This window comes from Tachysurus vachellii, chromosome 8 (genome assembly GCF_030014155.1).
Source record: "Tachysurus vachellii isolate PV-2020 chromosome 8, HZAU_Pvac_v1, whole genome shotgun sequence".
NCBI lineage: Eukaryota > Metazoa > Chordata > Actinopteri > Siluriformes > Bagridae > Tachysurus > Tachysurus vachellii.
The window spans coordinates 30342662-30363975 of record NC_083467.1 but is presented as its reverse complement, the minus strand read 5'-3'; the positions used below and the strand labels follow the sequence as shown (position 1 = coordinate 30363975).

Here is a 21314-nt window from a genome sequence, read left to right as displayed (position 1 = left end):
CAGGGGAAGTTATTGTTTCTCTTTCTACATGGGCATTGTAGCTTGTTTCTCCCACTTCCGAAATATGTATTGTGAAGCTCTTTGATTGCTCAGTCTAATTGTCTACAAGTCGGATTGGAGAAGACTTTTAGACCCGATGGTGGAAATGTGACCACTCTTTGTAACAATTTGAATCATTGTCCTTCAAACCTTCTTTTGCTCTCTTGGGGTCAATGTCTGAAGTAATTCAGCGTGCATTGTGAGTTTTTGACTGCCATGTTTAAAATCCAGAGTAGGTATTATTCCATTCATCGATAAGTATGAAATACCAAAGCTTAAATCGACCTTCTACCTTCTACCTCTCAGCGTTCTAGCCAAGCGTGACTTGGCCGGTTAGCTCAGCTTGTTAGAGCGTGGTGCTAATAACGCCAAGGTCGCGGGTTCGAGCCCTGTACGGGCCATTTTCCAAGAGTTCTGCAGTGACATGACTGTGGCACTTCTCAACCTGATGCTGCTCATATGTCATGTATTGCGGTATAAATATTATTAATATCAAGTGGTAAAAACAGTAGGCGGGTTCTCCAAAGCACACGGAGAGAGAGGAGCGTCACTTTGGAGAATGCGGGCATCGATCCCGCTACCTCTCGCATGCTAAGCGAGCGCTCTACCATTTGAGCTAATTCCCCATTCGATAAAACGTAAGGCCACACACCGTTTCCGTGGGATTCTGCGGCCGGCATGACTGTGAGGTGGGTGTCTTTAGCCGTTTGGATATAACCGATCGACCTACGTGTTGACTTACCTGCTTGTAACTCTTTGGAAGGTTTTCTTCTGAGGCATCTGTTGATTGATTTAGATTGTTTGCTTATTGTTTTGGCAGAAGTGGTCTTTTTGTCAGGGTGGTTCTAAAATGAGTGGTTCTCCAATGCACAAGGCTGGTTCTCCAAGGTACATGTGTTCACTTACCTGCTTGTAACTCTTTGGAAGGTTTTCTTGGGAGGCATCTGTTGATTGATTTAGATTGTTTGCTTATTGTTTTGGCAGAAGTGGTCTTTTTGCCAGGGTGGTTCTAAAATTAGTGGTTCTCCAAGGCACAAGGCTGGTTCTCTAAGGTACATGTGTTGACTTACCTGCTTGTAACTCTTTGGAAGGTTTTCTTCGGAGGCATTTGTTGATTGATTTAGATTGCTTGCTTGTTGTTTCGGCAGAAGTGGTCTTTTTGCCAGGGTGGTTCTATGATAAACCTGACTGTGGGACTTCTCAACCTGATGCTGCTCATATGTCATGTATTGCGGTATAAATATTATTAATATCAAGTGGTAAAAACAGTAGGCAGGTTCTCCAAGGCACACGGACAGAGAGGAGCGTCACTTTGGAGAATGCGGGCATCGATCCCGCTACCTCTCGCATGCTAAGCGAGCGCTCTACCATTTGAGCTAATTCCCCATTCGATAAAACGTAAGGCCACACACCGTTTCCGTGGGATTCTGCGGCCGGCATGACTGTGAGGTGGGTGCCTTTAGCCGTTTGGATATAACCGATCGACCTATGTGTTGAAGGTTTTCTTCTGAGGCATCTGTTGATTGATTTAGATTGTTTGCTTATTGTTTTGGCAGAAGTGGTCTTTTTGTCAGGGTGGTTCTAAAATGAGTGGTTCTCCAAGGCACAAGGCTGGTTCTCCAAGGTACATGTGTTCACTTACCTGCTTGTAACTCTTTGGAAGGTTTTCTTGGGAGGCATCTGTTGATTGATTTAGATTGTTTGCTTATTGTTTTGGCAGAAGTGGTCTTTTTGCCAGGGTGGTTCTAAAATTAGTGGTTCTCCAAGGCACAAGGCTGGTTCTCTAAGGTACATGTGTTGACTTACCTGCTTGTAACTCTTTGGAAGGTTTTCTTCGGAGGCATTTGTTGATTGATTTAGATTGCTTGCTTGTTGTTTCGGCAGAAGTGGTCTTTTTGCCAGGGTGGTTCTATGATAAACCCCAAATGGAAAAATATGAAGAGGCGATCTTCATGGCTCCTGTCCTTTCGAGATAAAGAGCAGCTGCTTATAGGCTGGTGACAACTGTTTGCTTTGTCCAGGTGGTGTTATTGTAACTTTTCTGTGTAAAACATTGAATGGATTATATTTAAACCATCTGTGTAATAAAACTACCTAGACTGTTTTTTGCACAGGGTTCATGGCTTGTTTCTCCCACTTCCGAGTTAAGTCTTGTGAAGCTATGGCTCTTTGATTGCTCAGTTTAATTGTCTACATGTTGGATTGGAGAAGACTTTCAGACCCATTGTGAGTTTTTGACTGCCATGTTTCAAATGCAGAGTAGATATTATTCCATTCATCGTTAAGCGAACGATACCAAATCTTAAATCCAGCCATTTAGGCTAGCTTCAAACTCACAGGGTTCCAGCTAAGGGCTCAACTGGTTAGTGCATGGACTTTCAGACCTGATGATAACAAATGTTTGCTTTCACCAGGGGAAGTTATTGTTTCTCTTTCTACATGGGCATTGTAGCTTGTTTCTCCCACTTCCGAAATATGTATTGTGAAGCTCTTTGATTGCTCAGTCTAATTGTCTACAAGTCGGATTGGAGAAGACTTTTAGACCCGATGGTGGAAATGTGACCACTCTTTGTAACAATTTGAATCATTGTCCTTCAAACCTTCTTTTGCTCTCTTGGGGTCAATGTCTGAAGTAATTCAGCGTGCATTGTGAGTTTTTGACTGCCATGTTTAAAATCCAGAGTAGGTATTATTCCATTCATCGATAAGTATGAAATACCAAAGCTTAAATCGAGCCATTTAGGCTACCTTCTACCTCGCAGCGTTCTAGCTAAGCGTGACTTGGCCGGTTAGCTCAGCTGGTTAGAGCGTGGTGCTAATAACGCCAAGGTCGCGGGTTCGAGCCCCGTACGGGCCATTTTCCAAGAGTTCTGCAGTGACATGACTGTGGCACTTCTCAACCTGATGCTGCTCATATGTCATGTATTGCGGTATAAATATTATTAATATCAAGTGGTAAAAACAGTAGGCGGGTTCTCCAAGGCACACGGAGAGAGAGGAGCGTCACTTTGGAGAATGCGGGCATCGATCCCGCTACCTCTCGCATGCTAAGCGAGCGCTCTACCATTTGAGCTAATTCCCCATTCGATAAAACGTAAGGCCACACACCGTTTCCGTGGGATTCTGCGGCCGGCATGACTGTGAGGTGGGTGCCTTTAGCCGTTTGGATATAACCGATCGACCTACGTGTTGACTTACCTGCTTGTAACTCTTTGGAAGGTTTTCTTCTGAGGCATCTGTTGATTGATTTAGATTGTTTGCTTATTGTTTTGGCAGAAGTGGTCTTTTTGTCAGGGTGGTTCTAAAATGAGTGGTTCTCCAATGCACAAGGCTGGTTCTCCAAGGTACATGTGTTCACTTACCTGCTTGTAACTCTTTGGAAGGTTTTCTTGGGAGGCATCTGTTGATTGATTTAGATTGTTTGCTTATTGTTTTGGCAGAAGTGGTCTTTTTGCCAGGGTGGTTCTAAAATGAGTGGTTCTCCAAGGCACAAGGCTGGTTCTCCAAGGTACATGTGTTCACTTACCTGCTTGTAACTCTTTGGAAGGTTTTCTTGGGAGGCATCTGTTGATTGATTTAGATTGTTTGCTTATTGTTTTGGCAGAAGTGGTCTTTTTGCCAGGGTGGTTCTAAAATTAGTGGTTCTCCAAGGCACAAGGCTGGTTCTCTAAGGTACATGTGTTGACTTACCTGCTTGTAACTCTTTGGAAGGTTTTCTTCTGAGGCATCTGTTGATTGATTTAGATTGTTTGCTTATTGTTTTGGCAGAAGTGGTCTTTTTGTCAGGGAGGTTCTAAAATGAGTGGTTCTCCAAGGCACAAGGCTGGTTCTCCAAGGTACATGTGTTCACTTACCTGCTTGTAACTCTTTGGAAGGTTTTCTTGGGAGGCATCTGTTGATTGATTTAGATTGTTTGCTTATTGTTTTGGCAGAAGTGGTCTTTTTGCCAGGGTGGATCTAAAATGAGTGGTTCTCCAAGGCACAAGGCTGGTTCTCCAAGGTACATGTGTTCACTTACCTGCTTGTAACTCTTTGGAAGGTTTTCTTGGGAGGCATCTGTTGATTGATTTAGATTGTTTGCTTATTGTTTTGGCAGAAGTGGTCTTTTTGCCAGGGTGGTTCTAAAATTAGTGGTTCTCCAAGGCACAAGGCTGGTTCTCTAAGGTACATGTGTTGACTTACCTGCTTGTAACTCTTTGGAAGGTTTTCTTCGGAGGCATTTGTTGATTGATTTAGATTGCTTGCTTGTTGTTTCGGCAGAAGTGGTCTTTTTGCCAGGGTGGTTCTATGATAAACCCCAAATGGAAAAATATGAAGAGGCGATCTTCATGGCTCCTGTCCTTTCGAGATAAAGAGCAGCTGCTTATAGGCTGGTGACAACTGTTTGCTTTGTCCAGGTGGTGTTATTGTAACTTTTCTGTGTAAAACATTGAATGGATTATATTTAAACCATCTGTGTAATAAAACTACCTAGACTGTTTTTTGCACAGGGTTCATGGCTTGTTTCTCCCACTTCCGAGTTAAGTCTTGTGAAGCTATGGCTCTTTGATTGCTCAGTTTAATTGTCTACATGTTGGATTGGAGAAGACTTTCAGACCCATTGTGAGTTTTTGACTGCCATGTTTCAAATGCAGAGTAGATATTATTCCATTCATCGTTAAGCGAACGATACCAAATCTTAAATCCAGCCATTTAGGCTAGCTTCAAACTCACAGGGTTCCAGCTAAGGGCTCAACTGGTTAGTGCATGGACTTTCAGACCTGATGATAACAAATGTTTGCTTTCACCAGGGGAAGTTATTGTTTCTCTTTCTACATGGGCATTGTAGCTTGTTTCTCCCACTTCCGAAATATGTATTGTGAAGCTCTTTGATTGCTCAGTCTAATTGTCTACAAGTCGGATTGGAGAAGACTTTTAGACCCGATGGTGGAAATGTGACCACTCTTTGTAACAATTTGAATCATTGTCCTTCAAACCTTCTTTTGCTCTCTTGGGGTCAATGTCTGAAGTAATTCAGCGTGCATTGTGAGTTTTTGACTGCCATGTTTAAAATCCAGAGTAGGTATTATTCCATTCATCGATAAGTATGAAATACCAAAGCTTAAATCGAGCCATTTAGGCTACCTTCTACCTCGCAGCGTTCTAGCTAAGCGTGACTTGGCCGGTTAGCTCAGCTGGTTAGAGCGTGGTGCTAATAACGCCAAGGTCGCGGGTTCGAGCCCCGTACGGGCCATTTTCCAAGAGTTCTGCAGTGACATGACTGTGGCACTTCTCAACCTGATGCTGCTCATATGTCATGTATTGCGGTATAAATATTATTAATATCAAGTGGTAAAAACAGTAGGCGGGTTCTCCAAGGCACACGGAGAGAGAGGAGCGTCACTTTGGAGAATGCGGGCATCGATCCCGCTACCTCTCGCATGCTAAGCGAGCGCTCTACCATTTGAGCTAATTCCCCATTCGATAAAACGTAAGGCCACACACCGTTTCCGTGGGATTCTGCGGCCGGCATGACTGTGAGGTGGGTGCCTTTAGCCGTTTGGATATAACCGATCGACCTACGTGTTGACTTACCTGCTTGTAATTTAGATTGTTTGCTTATTGTTTTGGCAGAAGTGGTCTTTTTGCCAGGGTGGTTCTAAAATTAGTGGTTCTCCAAGGCACAAGGCTGGTTCTCTAAGGTACATGTGTTGACTTACCTGCTTGTAACTCTTTGGAAGGTTTTCTTCGGAGGCATTTGTTGATTGATTTAGATTGTTTGCTTATTGTTTTGGCAGAAGTGGTCTTTTTGCCAGGGTGGTTCTAAAATGAGTGGTTCTCCAAGGCACAAGGCTGGTTCTCCAAGGTACATGTGTTCACTTACCTGCTTGTAACTCTTTGGAAGGTTTTCTTGGGAGGCATCTGTTGATTGATTTAGATTGTTTGCTTATTGTTTTGGCAGAAGTGGTCTTTTTGCCAGGGTGGTTCTAAAATTAGTGGTTCTCCAAGGCACAAGAATGGTTCTCTAAGGTACATGTGTTGACTTACCTGCTTGTAACTCTTTGGAAGGTTTTCTTCGGAGGCATTTGTTGATTGATTTAGATTGCTTGCTTGTTGTTTCGGCAGAAGTGGTCTTTTTGCCAGGGTGGTTCTATGATAAACCCCAAATGGAAAAATATGAAGAGGCGATCTTCATGGCTCCTGTCCTTTCGAGATAAAGAGCAGCTGCTTATAGGCTGGTGACAACTGTTTGCTTTGTCCAGGTGGTGTTATTGTAACTTTTCTGTGTAAAACATTGAATGGATTATATTTAAACCATCTGTGTAATAAAACTACCTAGACTGTTTTTTGCACAGGGTTCATGGCTTGTTTCTCCCACTTCCGAGTTAAGTCTTGTGAAGCTATGGCTCTTTGATTGCTCAGTTTAATTGTCTACATGTTGGATTGGAGAAGACTTTCAGACCCATTGTGAGTTTTTGACTGCCATGTTTCAAATGCAGAGTAGATATTATTCCATTCATCGTTAAGCGAACGATACCAAATCTTAAATCCAGCCATTTCGGCTAGCTTCAAACTCACAGGGTTCCAGCTAAGGGCTCAACTGGTTAGTGCATGGACTTTCAGACCTGATGATAACAAATGTTTGCTTTCACCAGGGGAAGTTATTGTTTCTCTTTCTACATGGGCATTGTAGCTTGTTTCTCCCACTTCCGAAATATGTATTGTGAAGCTCTTTGATTGCTCAGTCTAATTGTCTACAAGTCGGATTGGAGAAGACTTTTAGACCCGATGGTGGAAATGTGACCACTCTTTGTAACAATTTGAATCATTGTCCTTCAAACCTTCTTTTGCTCTCTTGGGGTCAATGTCTGAAGTAATTCAGCGTGCATTGTGAGTTTTTGACTGCCATGTTTAAAATCCAGAGTAGGTATTATTCCATTCATCGATAAGTATGAAATACCAAAGCTTAAATCGAGCCATTTAGGCTACCTTCTACCTCGCAGCGTTCTAGCTAAGCGTGACTTGGCCGGTTAGCTCAGCTGGTTAGAGCGTGGTGCTAATAACGCCAAGGTCGCGGGTTCGAGCCCCGTACGGGCCATTTTCCAAGAGTTCTGCAGTGACATGACTGTGGCACTTCTCAACCTGATGCTGCTCATATGTCATGTATTGCGGTATAAATATTATTAATATCAAGTGGTAAAAACAGTAGGCGGGTTCTCCAAGGCACACGGAGAGAGAGGAGCGTCACTTTGGAGAATGCGGGCATCGATCCCGCTACCTCTCGCATGCTAAGCGAGCGCTCTACCATTTGAGCTAATTCCCCATTCGATAAAACGTAAGGCCACACACCGTTTCCGTGGGATTCTGCGGCCGGCATGACTGTGAGGTGGGTGCCTTTAGCCGTTTGGATATAACCGATCGACCTACGTGTTGACTTACCTGCTTGTAACTCTTTGGAAGGTTTTCTTCTGAGGCATCTGTTGATTGATTTAGATTGTTTGCTTATTGTTTTGGCAGAAGTGGTCTTTTTGTCAGGGTGGTTCTAAAATGAGTGGTTCTCCAAGGCACAAGGCTGGTTCTCCAAGGTACATGTGTTCACTTACCTGCTTGTAACTCTTTGGAAGGTTTTCTTGGGAGGCATCTGTTGATTGATTTAGATTGTTTGCTTATTGTTTTGGCAGAAGTGGTCTTTTTGCCAGGGTGGTTCTAAAATTAGTGGTTCTCCAAGGCACAAGGCTGGTTCTCTAAGGTACATGTGTTGACTTACCTGCTTGTAACTCTTTGGAAGGTTTTCTTCGGAGGCATTTGTTGATTGATTTAGATTGCTTGCTTGTTGTTTCGGCAGAAGTGGTCTTTTTGCCAGGGTGGTTCTATGATAAACCTGACTGTGGGACTTCTCAACCTGATGCTGCTCATATGTCATGTATTGCGGTATAAATATTATTAATATCAAGTGGTAAAAACAGTAGGCAGGTTCTCCAAGGCACACGGACAGAGAGGAGCGTCACTTTGGAGAATGCGGGCATCGATCCCGCTACCTCTCGCATGCTAAGCGAGCGCTCTACCATTTGAGCTAATTCCCCATTCGATAAAACGTAAGGCCACACACCGTTTCCGTGGGATTCTGCGGCCGGCATGACTGTGAGGTGGGTGCCTTTAGCCGTTTGGATATAACCGATCGACCTATGTGTTGAAGGTTTTCTTCTGAGGCATCTGTTGATTGATTTAGATTGTTTGCTTATTGTTTTGGCAGAAGTGGTCTTTTTGTCAGGGTGGTTCTAAAATGAGTGGTTCTCCAAGGCACAAGGCTGGTTCTCCAAGGTACATGTGTTCACTTACCTGCTTGTAACTCTTTGGAAGGTTTTCTTGGGAGGCATCTGTTGATTGATTTAGATTGTTTGCTTATTGTTTTGGCAGAAGTGGTCTTTTTGCCAGGGTGGTTCTAAAATTAGTGGTTCTCCAAGGAACAAGGCTGGTTCTCTAAGGTACATGTGTTGACTTACCTGCTTGTAACTCTTTGGAAGGTTTTCTTCGGAGGCATTTGTTGATTGATTTAGATTGCTTGCTTGTTGTTTCGGCAGAAGTGGTCTTTTTGCCAGGGTGGTTCTATGATAAACCCCAAATGGAAAAATATGAAGAGGCGATCTTCATGGCTCCTGTCCTTTTGAGATAAAGAGCAGCTGCTTATAGGCTGGTGACAACTGTTTGCTTTGTCCAGGTGGTGTTATTGTAACTTTTCTGTGTAAAACATTGAATGGATTATATTTAAACCATCTGTGTAATAAAACTACCTAGACTGTTTTTTGCACAGGGTTCATGGCTTGTTTCTCCCACTTCCGAGTTAAGTCTTGTGAAGCTATGGCTCTTTGATTGCTCAGTTTAATTGTCTACATGTTGGATTGGAGAATACTTTCAGACCCATTGTGAGTTTTTGACTGCCATGTTTCAAATGCAGAGTAGATATTATTCCATTCATCGTTAAGCGAACGATACCAAATCTTAAATCCAGCCATTTAGGCTAGCTTCAAACTCACAGGGTTCCAGCTAAGGGCTCAACTGGTTAGTGCATGGACTTTCAGACCTGATGATAACAAATGTTTGCTTTCACCAGGGGAAGTTATTGTTTCTCTTTCTACATGGGCATTGTAGCTTGTTTCTCCCACTTCCGAAATATGTATTGTGAAGCTCTTTGATTGCTCAGTCTAATTGTCTACAAGTCGGATTGGAGAAGACTTTTAGACCCGATGGTGGAAATGTGACCACTCTTTGTAACAATTTGAATCATTGTCCTTCAAACCTTCTTTTGCTCTCTTGGGGTCAATGTCTGAAGTAATTCAGCGTGCATTGTGAGTTTTTGACTGCCATGTTTAAAATCCAGAGTAGGTATTATTCCATTCATCGATAAGTATGAAATACGAAAGCTTAAATCGACCTTCTACCTTCTACCTCTCAGCGTTCTAGCCAAGCGTGACTTGGCCGGTTAGCTCAGCTGGTTAGAGCGTGGTGCTAATAACGCCAAGGTCGCGGGTTCGAGCCCCGTACGGGCCATTTTCCATGAGTTCCGAAATATGTATTGTGAAGCTCTTTGATTGCTCAGTCTAATTGTCTACAAGTCGGATTGGAGAAGACTTTTAGACCCGATGGTGGAAATGTGACCACTCTTTGTAACAATTTGAATCATTGTCCTTCAAACCTTCTTTTGCTCTCTTGGGGTCAATGTCTGAAGTAATTCAGCGTGCATTGTGAGTTTTTGACTGCCATGTTTAAAATCCAGAGTAGGTATTATTCCATTCATCGATAAGTATGAAATACGAAAGCTTAAATCGACCTTCTACCTTCTACCTCTCAGCGTTCTAGCCAAGCGTGACTTGGCCGGTTAGCTCAGCTGGTTAGAGCGTGGTGCTAATAACGCCAAGGTTGCGGGTTCGAGCCCCGTACAGGCCATTTTCCATGAGTGCTGCAGTGACATGACTGTGGCACTTCTCAACCTGATGCTGCTCATATGTCATGTATTGCGGTATAAATATTATTAATATCAAGTGGTAAAAACATTAGGCAGGTTCTCCAAGGCACACGGAGAGAGAGGAGCGTCACTTTGTAGAATGCGGGCATCGATCCCGCTACCTCTCGCATGCTAAGCGAGCGCTCTACCATTTGAGCTAATTCCCCATTCGATAAAACGTAAGGCCACACACCGTTTCCGTGGGATTCTGCGGCCGGCATGACTGTGAGGTGGGTGCCTTTAGCCGTTTGGATATAACCGATCGACCTACGTGTTGACTTACCTGCTTGTAACTCTTTGGAAGGTTTTCTTCTGAGGCATCTGTTGATTGATTTAGATTGTTTGCTTATTGTTTTGGCAGAAGTGGTCTTTTTGTCAGGGTGGTTCTAAAATGAGTGGTTCTCCAATGCACAAGGCTGGTTCTCCAAGGTACATGTGTTCACTTACCTGCTTGTAACTCTTTGGAAGGTTTTCTTGGGAGGCATCTGTTGATTGATTTAGATTGTTTGCTTATTGTTTTGGCAGAAGTGGTCTTTTTGCCAGGGTGGTTCTAAAATTAGTGGTTCTCCAAGGAACAAGGCTGGTTCTCTAAGGTACATGTGTTGACTTACCTGCTTGTAACTCTTTGGAAGGTTTTCTTCGGAGGCATTTGTTGATTGATTTAGATTGCTTGCTTGTTGTTTCGGCAGAAGTGGTCTTTTTGCCAGGGTGGTTCTATGATAAACCCCAAATGGAAAAATATGAAGAGGCGATCTTCATGGCTCCTGTCCTTTCGAGATAAAGAGCAGCTGCTTATAGGCTGGTGACAACTGTTTGCTTTGTCCAGGTGGTGTTATTGTAACTTTTCTGTGTAAAACATTGAATGGATTATATTTAAACCATCTGTGTAATAAAACTACCTAGACTGTTTTTTGCACAGGGTTCATGGCTTGTTTCTCCCACTTCCGAGTTAAGTCTTGTGAAGCTATGGCTCTTTGATTGCTCAGTTTAATTGTCTACATGTTGGATTGGAGAAGACTTTCAGACCCATTGTGAGTTTTTGACTGCCATGTTTCAAATCCAGAGTAGATATTATTCCATTCATCGTTAAGCGAACGATACCAAATCTTAAATCCAGCCATTTAGGCTAGCTTCAAACTCACAGGGTTCCAGCTAAGGGCTCAACTGGTTAGTGCATGGACTTTCAGACCTGATGATAACAAATGTTTGCTTTCACCAGGGGAAGTTATTGTTTCTCTTTCTACATGGGCATTGTAGCTTGTTTCTCCCACTTCCGAAATATGTATTGTGAAGCTCTTTGATTGCTCAGTCTAATTGTCTACAAGTCGGATTGGAGAAGACTTTTAGACCCGATGGTGGAAATGTGACCACTCTTTGTAACAATTTGAATCATTGTCCTTCAAACCTTCTTTTGCTCTCTTGGGGTCAATGTCTGAAGTAATTCAGCGTGCATTGTGAGTTTTTGACTGCCATGTTTCAAATCCAGAGTAGGTATTATTCCATTCATCGATAAGTATGAAATACCAAAGCTTAAATCGACCTTCTACCTTCTACCTCTCAGCGTTCTAGCCAAGCGTGACTTGGCCGGTTAGCTCAGCTGGTTAGAGCGTGGTGCTAATAACGCCAAGGTTGCGGGTTCGAGCCCCGTACAGGCCATTTTCCATGAGTTCTGCAGTGACATGACTGTGGCACTTCTCAACCTGATGCTGCTCATATGTCATGTATTGCGGTATAAATATTATTAATATCAAGTGGTAAAAACAGTAGGCGGGTTCTCCAAAGCACACGGAGAGAGAGGAGCGTCACTTTGGAGAATGCGGGCATCGATCCCGCTACCTCTCGCATGCTAAGCGAGCGCTCTACCATTTGAGCTAATTCCCCATTCGATAAAACGTAAGGCCACACACCGTTTCCGTGGGATTCTGCGGCCGGCATGACTGTGAGGTGGGTGTCTTTAGCCGTTTGGATATAACCGATCGACCTACGTGTTGACTTACCTGCTTGTAACTCTTTGGAAGGTTTTCTTCTGAGGCATCTGTTGATTGATTTAGATTGTTTGCTTATTGTTTTGGCAGAAGTGGTCTTTTTGTCAGGGTGGTTCTAAAATGAGTGGTTCTCCAATGCACAAGGCTGGTTCTCCAAGGTACATGTGTTCACTTACCTGCTTGTAACTCTTTGGAAGGTTTTCTTGGGAGGCATCTGTTGATTGATTTAGATTGTTTGCTAATTGTTTTGGCAGAAGTGGTCTTTTTGCCAGGGTGGTTCTAAAATTAGTGGTTCTCCAAGGCACAAGGCTGGTTCTCTAAGGTACATGTGTTGACTTACCTGCTTGTAACTCTTTGGAAGGTTTTCTTCGGAGGCATTTGTTGATTGATTTAGATTGCTTGCTTGTTGTTTCGGCAGAAGTGGTCTTTTTGCCAGGGTGGTTCTATGATAAACCTGACTGTGGGACTTCTCAACCTGATGCTGCTCATATGTCATGTATTGCGGTATAAATATTATTAATATCAAGTGGTAAAAACAGTAGGCAGGTTCTCCAAGGCACACGGACAGAGAGGAGCGTCACTTTGGAGAATGCGGGCATCGATCCCGCTACCTCTCGCATGCTAAGCGAGCGCTCTACCATTTGAGCTAATTCCCCATTCGATAAAACGTAAGGCCACACACCGTTTCCGTGGGATTCTGCGGCCGGCATGACTGTGAGGTGGGTGCCTTTAGCCGTTTGGATATAACCGATCGACCTACGTGTTGACTTACCTGCTTGTAACTCTTTGGAAGGTTTTCTTCTGAGGCATCTGTTGATTGATTTAGATTGTTTGCTTATTGTTTTGGCAGAAGTGGTCTTTTTGTCAGGGTGGTTCTAAAATGAGTGGTTCTCCAATGCACAAGGCTGGTTCTCCAAGGTACATGTGTTCACTTACCTGCTTGTAACTCTTTGGAAGGTTTTCTTGGGAGGCATCTGTTGATTGATTTAGATTGTTTGCTTATTGTTTTGGCAGAAGTGGTCTTTTTGCCAGGGTGGTTCTAAAATGAGTAATTCTCCAAGGCACAAGGCTGGTTCTCCAAGGTACATGTGTTCACTTACCTGCTTGTAACTCTTTGGAAGGTTTTCTTGGGAGGCATCTGTTGATTGATTTAGATTGTTTGCTTATTGTTTTGGCAGAAGTGGTCTTTTTGCCAGGGTGGTTCTAAAATTAGTGGTTCTCCAAGGCACAAGAATGGTTCTCTAAGGTACATGTGTTGACTTACCTGCTTGTAACTCTTTGGAAGGTTTTCTTCGGAGGCATTTGTTGATTGATTTAGATTGCTTGCTTGTTGTTTCGGCAGAAGTGGTCTTTTTGCCAGGGTGGTTCTATGATAAACCTGACTGTGGGACTTCTCAACCTGATGCTGCTCATATGTCATGTATTGCGGTATAAATATTATTAATATCAAGTGGTAAAAACAGTAGGCGGGTTCTCCAAGGCACACGGAGAGAGAGGAGCGTCACTTTGGAGAATGCGGGCATCGATCCCGCTACCTCTCGCATGCTAAGCGAGCGCTCTACCATTTGAGCTAATTCCCCATTCGATAAAACGTAAGGCCACACACCGTTTCCGTGGGATTCTGCGGCCGGCATGATGTGAGGTGGGTGTCTTTAGCCGTTTGGATATAACCGATCGACCTACGTGTTGACATACCTGCTTGTAACTCTTTGGAAGGTTTTCTTCTGAGGCATCTGTTGATTGATTTAGATTGTTTGCTTATTGTTTTGGCAGAAGTGGTCTTTTTGTCAGGGTGGTTCTAAAATGAGTGGTTCTCCAATGCACAAGGCTGGTTCTCCAAGGTACATGTGTTCACTTACCTGCTTGTAACTCTTTGGAAGGTTTTCTTGGGAGGCATCTGTTGATTGATTTAGATTGTTTGCTTATTGTTTTGGCAGAAGTGGTCTTTTTGCCAGGGTGGTTCTAAAATTAGTGGTTCTCCAAGGCACAAGGCTGGTTCTCTAAGGTACATGTGTTGACTTACCTGCTTGTAACTCTTTGGAAGGTTTTCTTCGGAGGCATTTGTTGATTGATTTAGATTGCTTGCTTGTTGTTTCGGCAGAAGTGGTCTTTTTGCCAGGGTGGTTCTATGATAAACCCCAAATGGAAAAATATGAAGAGGCGATCTTCATGGCTCCTGTCCTTTCGAGATAAAGAGCAGCTGCTTATAGGCTGGTGACAACTGTTTGCTTTGTCCAGGTGGTGTTATTGTAACTTTTCTGTGTAAAACATTGAATGGATTATATTTAAACCATCTGTGTAATAAAACTACCTAGACTGTTTTTTGCACAGGGTTCATGGCTTGTTTCTCCCACTTCCGAGTTAAGTCTTGTGAAGCTATGGCTCTTTGATTGCTCAGTTTAATTGTCTACATGTTGGATTGGAGAAGACTTTAAGACCCATTGTGAGTTTTTGACTGCCATGTTTCAAATGCAGAGTAGATATTATTCCATTCATCGTTAAGCGAACGATACCAAATCTTAAATCCAGCCATTTAGGCTAGCTTCAAACTCACAGGGTTCCAGCTAAGGGCTCAACTGGTTAGTGCATGGACTTTCAGACCTGATGATAACAAATGTTTGCTTTCACCAGGGGAAGTTATTGTTTTTCTTTCTACATGGGCATTGTAGCTTGTTTCTCCCACTTCCGAAATATGTATTGTGAAGCTCTTTGATTGCTCAGTCTAATTGTCTACAAGTCGGATTGGAGAAGACTTTTAGACCCGATGGTGGAAATGTGACCACTCTTTGTAACAATTTGAATCATTGTCCTTCAAACCTTCTTTTGCTCTCTTGGGGTCAATGTCTGAAGTAATTCAGCGTGCATTGTGAGTTTTTGACTGCCATGTTTAAAATCCAGAGTAGGTATTATTCCATTCATCGATAAGTATGAAATACCAAAGCTTAAATCGAGCCATTTAGGCTACCTTCTACCTAGCAGCGTTCTAGCTAAGCGTGACTTGGCCGGTTAGCTCAGCTGGTTAGAGCGTGGTGCTAATAACGCCAAGGTCGCGGGTTCGAGCCCCGTACGGGCCATTTTCCAAGAGCTCTGCAGTGACATGACTGTGGCACTTATCAACCTGATGCTGCTCATATGTCATGTATTGCGGTATAAATATTATTAATATCAAGTGGTAAAAACAGTAGGCGGGTTCTCCAAGGCACACGGAGAGAGAGGAGCGTCACTTTGGAGAATGCGGGCATCGATCCCGCTACCTCTCGCATGCTAAGCGAGCGCTCTACCATTTGAGCTAATTCCCCATTCGATAAAACGTAAGGCCACACACCGTTTCCGTGGGATTCTGCGGCCGGCATGACTGTGAGGTGGGTGCCTTTAGCCGTTTGGATATAACCGATCGACCTACGTGTTGACTTACCTGCTTGTAACTCTTTGGAAGGTTTTCTTCTGAGGCATCTGTTGATTGATTTAGATTGTTTGCTTATTGTTTTGGCAGAAGTGGTCTTTTTGTCAGGGTGGTTCTAAAATGAGTGGTTCTCCAATGCACAAGGCTGGTTCTCCAAGGTACATGTGTTCATTTACCTGCTTGTAACTCTTTGGAAGGTTTTCTTCTGAGGCATCTGTTGATTGATTTAGATTGTTTGCTTATTGTTTTGGCAGAAGTGGTCTTTTTGTCAGGGTGGTTCTAAAATGAGTGGTTCTCCAATGCACAAGGCTGGTTCTCCAAGGTACATGTGTTCACTTACCTGCTTGTAACTCTTTGGAAGGTTTTCTTGGGAGGCATCTGTTGATTGATTTAGATTGTTTGCTTATTGTTTTGGCAGAAGTGGTCTTTTTGCCAGGGTGGTTCTAAAATGAGTGGTTCTCCAAGGCACAAGGCTGGTTCTCCAAGGTACATGTGTTCACTTACCTGCTTGTAACTCTTTGGAAGGTTTTCTTGGGAGGCATCTGTTGATTGATTTAGATTGTTTGCTTATTGTTTTGGCAGAAGTGGTCTTTTTGCCAGGGTGGTTCTAAAATTAGTGGTTCTCCAAGGCACAAGAATGGTTCTCTAAGGTACATGTGTTGACTTACCTGCTTGTAACTCTTTGGAAGGTTTTCTTCGGAGGCATTTGTTGATTGATTTAGATTGCTTGCTTGTTGTTTCGGCAGAAGTGGTCTTTTTGCCAGGGTGGTTCTATGATAAACCCCAAATGGAAAAATATGAAGAGGCGATCTTCATGGCTCCTGTCCTTTCGAGATAAAGAGCAGCTGCTTATAGGCTGGTGACAACTGTTTGCTTTGTCCAGGTGGTGTTATTGTAACTTTTCTGTGTAAAACATTGAATGGATTATATTTAAACCATCTGTGTAATAAAACTACCTAGACTGTTTTTTGCACAGGGTTCATGGCTTGTTTCTCCCACTTCCGAGTTAAGTCTTGTGAAGCTATGGCTCTTTGATTGCTCAGTTTAATTGTCTACATGTTGGATTGGAGAAGACTTTAAGACCCATTGTGAGTTTTTGACTGCCATGTTTCAAATGCAGAGTAGATATTATTCCATTCATCGTTAAGCGAACAATACCAAATCTTAAATCCAGCCATTTCGGCTAGCTTCAAACTCACAGGGTTCCAGCTAAGGGCTCAACTGGTTAGTGCATGGACTTTCAGACCTGATGATAACAAATGTTTGCTTTCACCAGGGGAAGTTATTGTTTTTCTTTCTACATGGGCATTGTAGCTTGTTTCTCCCACTTCCGAAATATGTATTGTGAAGCTCTTTGATTGCTCAGTCTAATTGTCTACAAGTCGGATTGGAGAAGACTTTTAGACCCGATGGTGGAAATGTGACCACTCTTTGTAACAATTTGAATCATTGTCCTTCAAACCTTCTTTTGCTCTCTTGGGGTCAATGTCTGAAGTAATTCAGCGTGCATTGTGAGTTTTTGACTGCCATGTTTAAAATCCAGAGTAGGTATTATTCCATTCATCGATAAGTATGAAATACCAAAGCTTAAATCGAGCCATTTAGGCTACCTTCTACCTCGCAGCGTTCTAGCTAAGCGTGACTTGGCCGGTTAGCTCAGCTGGTTAGAGCGTGGTGCTAATAACGCCAAGGTCGCGGGTTCGAGCCCCGTACGGGCCATTTTCCAAGAGTTCTGCAGTGACATGACTGTGGCACTTCTCAACCTGATGCTGCTCATATGTCATGTATTGCGGTATAAATATTATTAATATCAAGTGGTAAAAACAGTAGGCGGGTTCTCCAAGGCACACGGAGAGAGAGGAGCGTCACTTTGGAGAATGCGGGCATCGATCCCGCTACCTCTCGCATGCTAAGCGAGCGCTCTACCATTTGAGCTAATTCCCCATTCGATAAAACGTAAGGCCACACACCGTTTCCGTGGGATTCTGCGGCCGGCATGACTGTGAGGTGGGTGCCTTTAGCCGTTTGGATATAACCGATCGACCTACGTGTTGACTTACCTGCTTGTAACTCTTTGGAAGGTTTTCTTCTGAGGCATCTGTTGATTGATTTAGATTGTTTGCTTATTGTTTTGGCAGAAGTGGTCTTTTTGTCAGGGTGGTTCTAAAATGAGTGGTTCTCCAAGGCACAAGGCTGGTTCTCCAAGGTACATGTGTTCACTTACCTGCTTGTAACTCTTTGGAAGGTTTTCTTGGGAGGCATCTGTTGATTGATTTAGATTGTTTGCTTATTGTTTTGGCAGAAGTGGTCTTTTTGTCAGGGTGGTTCTAAAATGAGTGGTTCTCCAAGGCACAAGGCTGGTTCTCCAAGGTACATGTGTTCACTTACCTGCTTGTAACTCTTTGGAAGGTTTTCTTGGGAGGCATCTGTTGATTGATTTAGATTGTTTGCTTATTGTTTTGGCAGAAGTGGTCTTTTTGTCAGGGAGGTTCTAAAATGAGTGGTTCTCCAAGGCACAAGGCTGGTTCTCCAAGGTACATGTGTTCACTTACCTGCTTGTAACTCTTTGCTTTGGAAGGTTTTCTTGGGAGGCATCTGTTGATTGATTTAGATTGTTTGCTTATTGTTTTGGCAGAAGTGGTCTTTTTGCCAGGGTGGATCTAAAATGAGTGGTTCTCCAAGGCACAAGGCTGGTTCTCCAAGGTACATGTGTTCACTTACCTGCTTGTAACTCTTTGGAAGGTTTTCTTGGGAGGCATCTGTTGATTGATTTAGATTGTTTGCTTATTGTTTTGGCAGAAGTGGTCTTTTTGCCAGGGTGGTTCTAAAATTAGTGGTTCTCCAAGGCACAAGGCTGGTTCTCTAAAGTACATGTGTTGACTTACCTGCTTGTAACTCTTTGGAAGGTTTTCTTCGGAGGCATTTGTTGATTGATTTAGATTGCTTGCTTGTTGTTTCGGCAGAAGTGGTCTTTTTGCCAGGGTGGTTCTATGATAAACCCCAAATGGAAAAATATGAAGAGGCGATCTTCATGGCTCCTGTCCTTTCCAGATAAAGAGCAGCTGCTTATAGGCTGGTGACAACTGTTTGCTTTGTCCAGGTGGTGTTATTGTAACTTTTCTGTGTAAAACATTGAATGGATTATATTTAAACCATCTGTCTAATAAAACTACCTAGACTGTTTTTTGCACAGGGTTCATGGCTTGTTTCTCCCACTTTCGAGTTAAGTCTTGTGAAGCTGTGGCTCTTTGATTGCTCAGTTTAATTGTCTACATGTTGGATTGGAGAAGACTTTCAGACCCATTGTGAGTTTTTGACTGCCATGTTTCAAATCCAGAGTAGATATTATTCCATTCATCGTTAAGCGAACGATACCAAATCTTAAATCCAGCCATTTAGGCTAGCTTCAACCTCACAGGGTTCCAGCTAAGGGCTCAACTGGTTAGTGCATGGACTTTCAGACCTGATGATAACAAATGTTTGCTTTCACCAGGGGATGTTATTGTTTCTCTTTCTACATGGGCATTGTAGCTTGTTTCTCCCACTTCCGAAATATGTATTGTGAAGCTCTTTGATTGCTCAGTCTAATTGTCTACAAGTCGGATTGGAGAAGACTTTTAGACCCGATGGTGGAAATGTGACCACTCTTTGTAACAATTTGAATCATTGTCCTTCAAACCTTCTTTTGCTCTCTTGGGGTCAATGTCTGAAGTAATTCAGCGTGCATTGTGAGTTTTTGACTGCCATGTTTAAAATCCAGAGTAGGTATTATTCCATTCATCGATAAGTATGAAATACCAAAGCTTAAATCGAGCCATTTAGGCTACCTTCTACCTCGCAGCGTTCTAGCTAAGCGTGACTTGGCCGGTTAGCTCAGCTGGTTAGAGCGTGGTGCTAATAACGCCAAGGTCGCGGGTTCGAGCCCCGTACGGGCCATTTTCCAAGAGTTCTGCAGTGACATGACTGTGGCACTTCTCAACCTGATGCTGCTCATATGTCATGTGTTGTGGTATAAATATTATTAATATCAAGTGGTAAAAACAGTAGGCGGGTTCTCCAAGGCACACGGAGAGAGAGGAGCGTCACTTTGGAGAATGCGGGCATCGATCCCGCTACCTCTCGCATGCTAAGCGAGCGCTCTACCATTTGAGCTAATTCCCCATTCGATAAAACGTAAGGCCACACACCGTTTCCGTGGGATTCTGCGGCCGGCATGACTGTGAGGTGGGTGCCTTTAGCCGTTTGGATATAACCGATCGACCTACGTGTTGACTTACCTGCTTGTAACTCTTTGGAAGGTTTTCTTCTGAGGCATCTGTTGATTGATTTAGATTGTTTGCTTATTGTTTTGGCAGAAGTGGTCTTTTTGTCAGGGTGGTTCTAAAATGAGTGGTTCTCCAAGGCACAAGGCTGGTTCTCCAAGGTACATGTGTTCACTTACCTGCTTGTAACTCTTTGGAAGGTTTTCTTGGGAGGCATCTGTTGATTGATTTAGATTGTTTGCTTATTGTTTTGGCAGAAGTGGTCTTTTTGCCAGGGTGGATCTAAAATGAGTGGTTCTCCAAGGCACAAGGCTGGTTCTCCAAGGTACATGTGTTCACTTACCTGCTTGTAACTCTTTGGAAGGTTTTCTTGGGAGGCATCTGTTGATTGATTTAGATTGTTTGCTTATTGTTTTGGCAGAAGTGGTCTTTTTGCCAGGGTGGTTCTAAAATTAGTGGTTCTCCAAGGCACAAGGCTGGTTCTCTAAAGTACATGTGTTGACTTACCTGCTTGTAACTCTTTGGAAGGTTTTCTTCGGAGGCATTTGTTGATTGATTTAGATTGCTTGCTTGTTGTTTCGGCAGAAGTGGTCTTTTTGCCAGGGTGGTTCTATGATAAACCCCAAATGGAAAAATATGAAGAGGCGATCTTCATGGCTCCTGTCCTTTCCAGATAAAGAGCAGCTGCTTATAGGCTGGTGACAACTGTTTGCTTTGTCCAGGTGGTGTTATTGTAACTTTTCTGTGTAAAACATTGAATGGATTATATTTAAACCATCTGTCTAATAAAACTACCTAGACTGTTTTTTGCACAGGGTTCATGGCTTGTTTCTCCCACTTTCGAGTTAAGTCTTGTGAAGCTGTGGCTCTTTGATTGCTCAGTTTAATTGTCTACATGTTGGATTGGAGAAGACTTTCAGACCCATTGTGAGTTTTTGACTGCCATGTTTCAAATCCAGAGTAGATATTATTCCATTCATCGTTAAGCGAACGATACCAAATCTTAAATCCAGCCATTTAGGCTAGCTTCAACCTCACAGGGTTCCAGCTAAGGGCTCAACTGGTTAGTGCATGGACTTTCAGACCTGATGATAACAAATGTTTGCTTTCACCAGGGGATGTTATTGTTTCTCTTTCTACATGGGCATTGTAGCTTGTTTCTCCCACTTCCGAAATATGTATTGTGAAGCTCTTTGATTGCTCAGTCTAATTGTCTACAAGTCGGATTGGAGAAGACTTTTAGACCCGATGGTGGAAATGTGACCACTCTTTGTAACAATTTGAATCATTGTCCTTCAAACCTTCTTTTGCTCTCTTGGGGCCAATGTCTGAAGTAATTCAGCGTGCATTGTGAGTTTTTGACTGCCATGTTTAAAATCCAGAGTAGGTATTATTCCATTCATCGATAAGTATGAAATACCAAAGCTTAAATCGAGCCATTTAGGCTACCTTCTACCTCGCAGCGTTCTAGCTAAGCGTGACTTGGCCGGTTAGCTCAGCTGGTTAGAGCGTGGTGCTAATAACGCCAAGGTCGCGGGTTCGAGCCCCGTACGGGCCATTTTCCAAGAGTTCTGCAGTGACATGACTGTGGCACTTCTCAACCTGATGCTGCTCATATGTCATGTGTTGTGGTATAAATATTA

The 21314-nt window shown here is 43.1% G+C and overlaps 23 non-coding genes across 23 annotated transcripts; 11 read left to right on the top strand and 12 right to left on the bottom strand.

The window, feature by feature from the left end:
• Window positions 1-366: 366 nt before the first annotated feature.
• Window positions 367-440, top strand: trnai-aau (transfer RNA isoleucine (anticodon AAU)). The gene has a single exon. It is a non-coding gene; the product is annotated as a tRNA-Ile (tRNA).
• Window positions 441-592: 152 nt separating this feature from the next.
• On the bottom strand, window positions 593-665 carry trnaa-agc (transfer RNA alanine (anticodon AGC)). Its single transcript has one exon. It is a non-coding gene; the product is annotated as a tRNA-Ala (tRNA).
• Window positions 666-1352: 687 nt separating this feature from the next.
• trnaa-agc (transfer RNA alanine (anticodon AGC)) lies at window positions 1353-1425 on the bottom strand. Its single transcript has one exon. It is a non-coding gene; the product is annotated as a tRNA-Ala (tRNA).
• Window positions 1426-2822: 1397 nt separating this feature from the next.
• Window positions 2823-2896, top strand: trnai-aau (transfer RNA isoleucine (anticodon AAU)). Its single transcript has one exon. It is a non-coding gene; the product is annotated as a tRNA-Ile (tRNA).
• A 152-nt stretch (window positions 2897-3048) lies between these two features.
• Window positions 3049-3121, bottom strand: trnaa-agc (transfer RNA alanine (anticodon AGC)). Its single transcript has one exon. It is a non-coding gene; the product is annotated as a tRNA-Ala (tRNA).
• Window positions 3122-5198: 2077 nt separating this feature from the next.
• trnai-aau (transfer RNA isoleucine (anticodon AAU)) lies at window positions 5199-5272 on the top strand. The gene has a single exon. It is a non-coding gene; the product is annotated as a tRNA-Ile (tRNA).
• A 152-nt stretch (window positions 5273-5424) lies between these two features.
• Window positions 5425-5497, bottom strand: trnaa-agc (transfer RNA alanine (anticodon AGC)). Its single transcript has one exon. It is a non-coding gene; the product is annotated as a tRNA-Ala (tRNA).
• A 1546-nt stretch (window positions 5498-7043) lies between these two features.
• trnai-aau (transfer RNA isoleucine (anticodon AAU)) lies at window positions 7044-7117 on the top strand. The gene has a single exon. It is a non-coding gene; the product is annotated as a tRNA-Ile (tRNA).
• A 152-nt stretch (window positions 7118-7269) lies between these two features.
• trnaa-agc (transfer RNA alanine (anticodon AGC)) lies at window positions 7270-7342 on the bottom strand. Its single transcript has one exon. It is a non-coding gene; the product is annotated as a tRNA-Ala (tRNA).
• A 687-nt stretch (window positions 7343-8029) lies between these two features.
• On the bottom strand, window positions 8030-8102 carry trnaa-agc (transfer RNA alanine (anticodon AGC)). The gene has a single exon. It is a non-coding gene; the product is annotated as a tRNA-Ala (tRNA).
• Window positions 8103-9493: 1391 nt separating this feature from the next.
• On the top strand, window positions 9494-9567 carry trnai-aau (transfer RNA isoleucine (anticodon AAU)). The gene has a single exon. It is a non-coding gene; the product is annotated as a tRNA-Ile (tRNA).
• A 322-nt stretch (window positions 9568-9889) lies between these two features.
• Window positions 9890-9963, top strand: trnai-aau (transfer RNA isoleucine (anticodon AAU)). The gene has a single exon. It is a non-coding gene; the product is annotated as a tRNA-Ile (tRNA).
• Window positions 9964-11603: 1640 nt separating this feature from the next.
• On the top strand, window positions 11604-11677 carry trnai-aau (transfer RNA isoleucine (anticodon AAU)). The gene has a single exon. It is a non-coding gene; the product is annotated as a tRNA-Ile (tRNA).
• Window positions 11678-11829: 152 nt separating this feature from the next.
• On the bottom strand, window positions 11830-11902 carry trnaa-agc (transfer RNA alanine (anticodon AGC)). The gene has a single exon. It is a non-coding gene; the product is annotated as a tRNA-Ala (tRNA).
• Window positions 11903-12589: 687 nt separating this feature from the next.
• trnaa-agc (transfer RNA alanine (anticodon AGC)) lies at window positions 12590-12662 on the bottom strand. Its single transcript has one exon. It is a non-coding gene; the product is annotated as a tRNA-Ala (tRNA).
• Window positions 12663-13513: 851 nt separating this feature from the next.
• trnaa-agc (transfer RNA alanine (anticodon AGC)) lies at window positions 13514-13586 on the bottom strand. The gene has a single exon. It is a non-coding gene; the product is annotated as a tRNA-Ala (tRNA).
• A 1420-nt stretch (window positions 13587-15006) lies between these two features.
• trnai-aau (transfer RNA isoleucine (anticodon AAU)) lies at window positions 15007-15080 on the top strand. The gene has a single exon. It is a non-coding gene; the product is annotated as a tRNA-Ile (tRNA).
• Window positions 15081-15232: 152 nt separating this feature from the next.
• On the bottom strand, window positions 15233-15305 carry trnaa-agc (transfer RNA alanine (anticodon AGC)). Its single transcript has one exon. It is a non-coding gene; the product is annotated as a tRNA-Ala (tRNA).
• A 1749-nt stretch (window positions 15306-17054) lies between these two features.
• trnai-aau (transfer RNA isoleucine (anticodon AAU)) lies at window positions 17055-17128 on the top strand. The gene has a single exon. It is a non-coding gene; the product is annotated as a tRNA-Ile (tRNA).
• Window positions 17129-17280: 152 nt separating this feature from the next.
• Window positions 17281-17353, bottom strand: trnaa-agc (transfer RNA alanine (anticodon AGC)). Its single transcript has one exon. It is a non-coding gene; the product is annotated as a tRNA-Ala (tRNA).
• Window positions 17354-19271: 1918 nt separating this feature from the next.
• trnai-aau (transfer RNA isoleucine (anticodon AAU)) lies at window positions 19272-19345 on the top strand. The gene has a single exon. It is a non-coding gene; the product is annotated as a tRNA-Ile (tRNA).
• A 152-nt stretch (window positions 19346-19497) lies between these two features.
• Window positions 19498-19570, bottom strand: trnaa-agc (transfer RNA alanine (anticodon AGC)). Its single transcript has one exon. It is a non-coding gene; the product is annotated as a tRNA-Ala (tRNA).
• Window positions 19571-21155: 1585 nt separating this feature from the next.
• On the top strand, window positions 21156-21229 carry trnai-aau (transfer RNA isoleucine (anticodon AAU)). The gene has a single exon. It is a non-coding gene; the product is annotated as a tRNA-Ile (tRNA).
• Window positions 21230-21314: the final 85 nt, after the last annotated feature.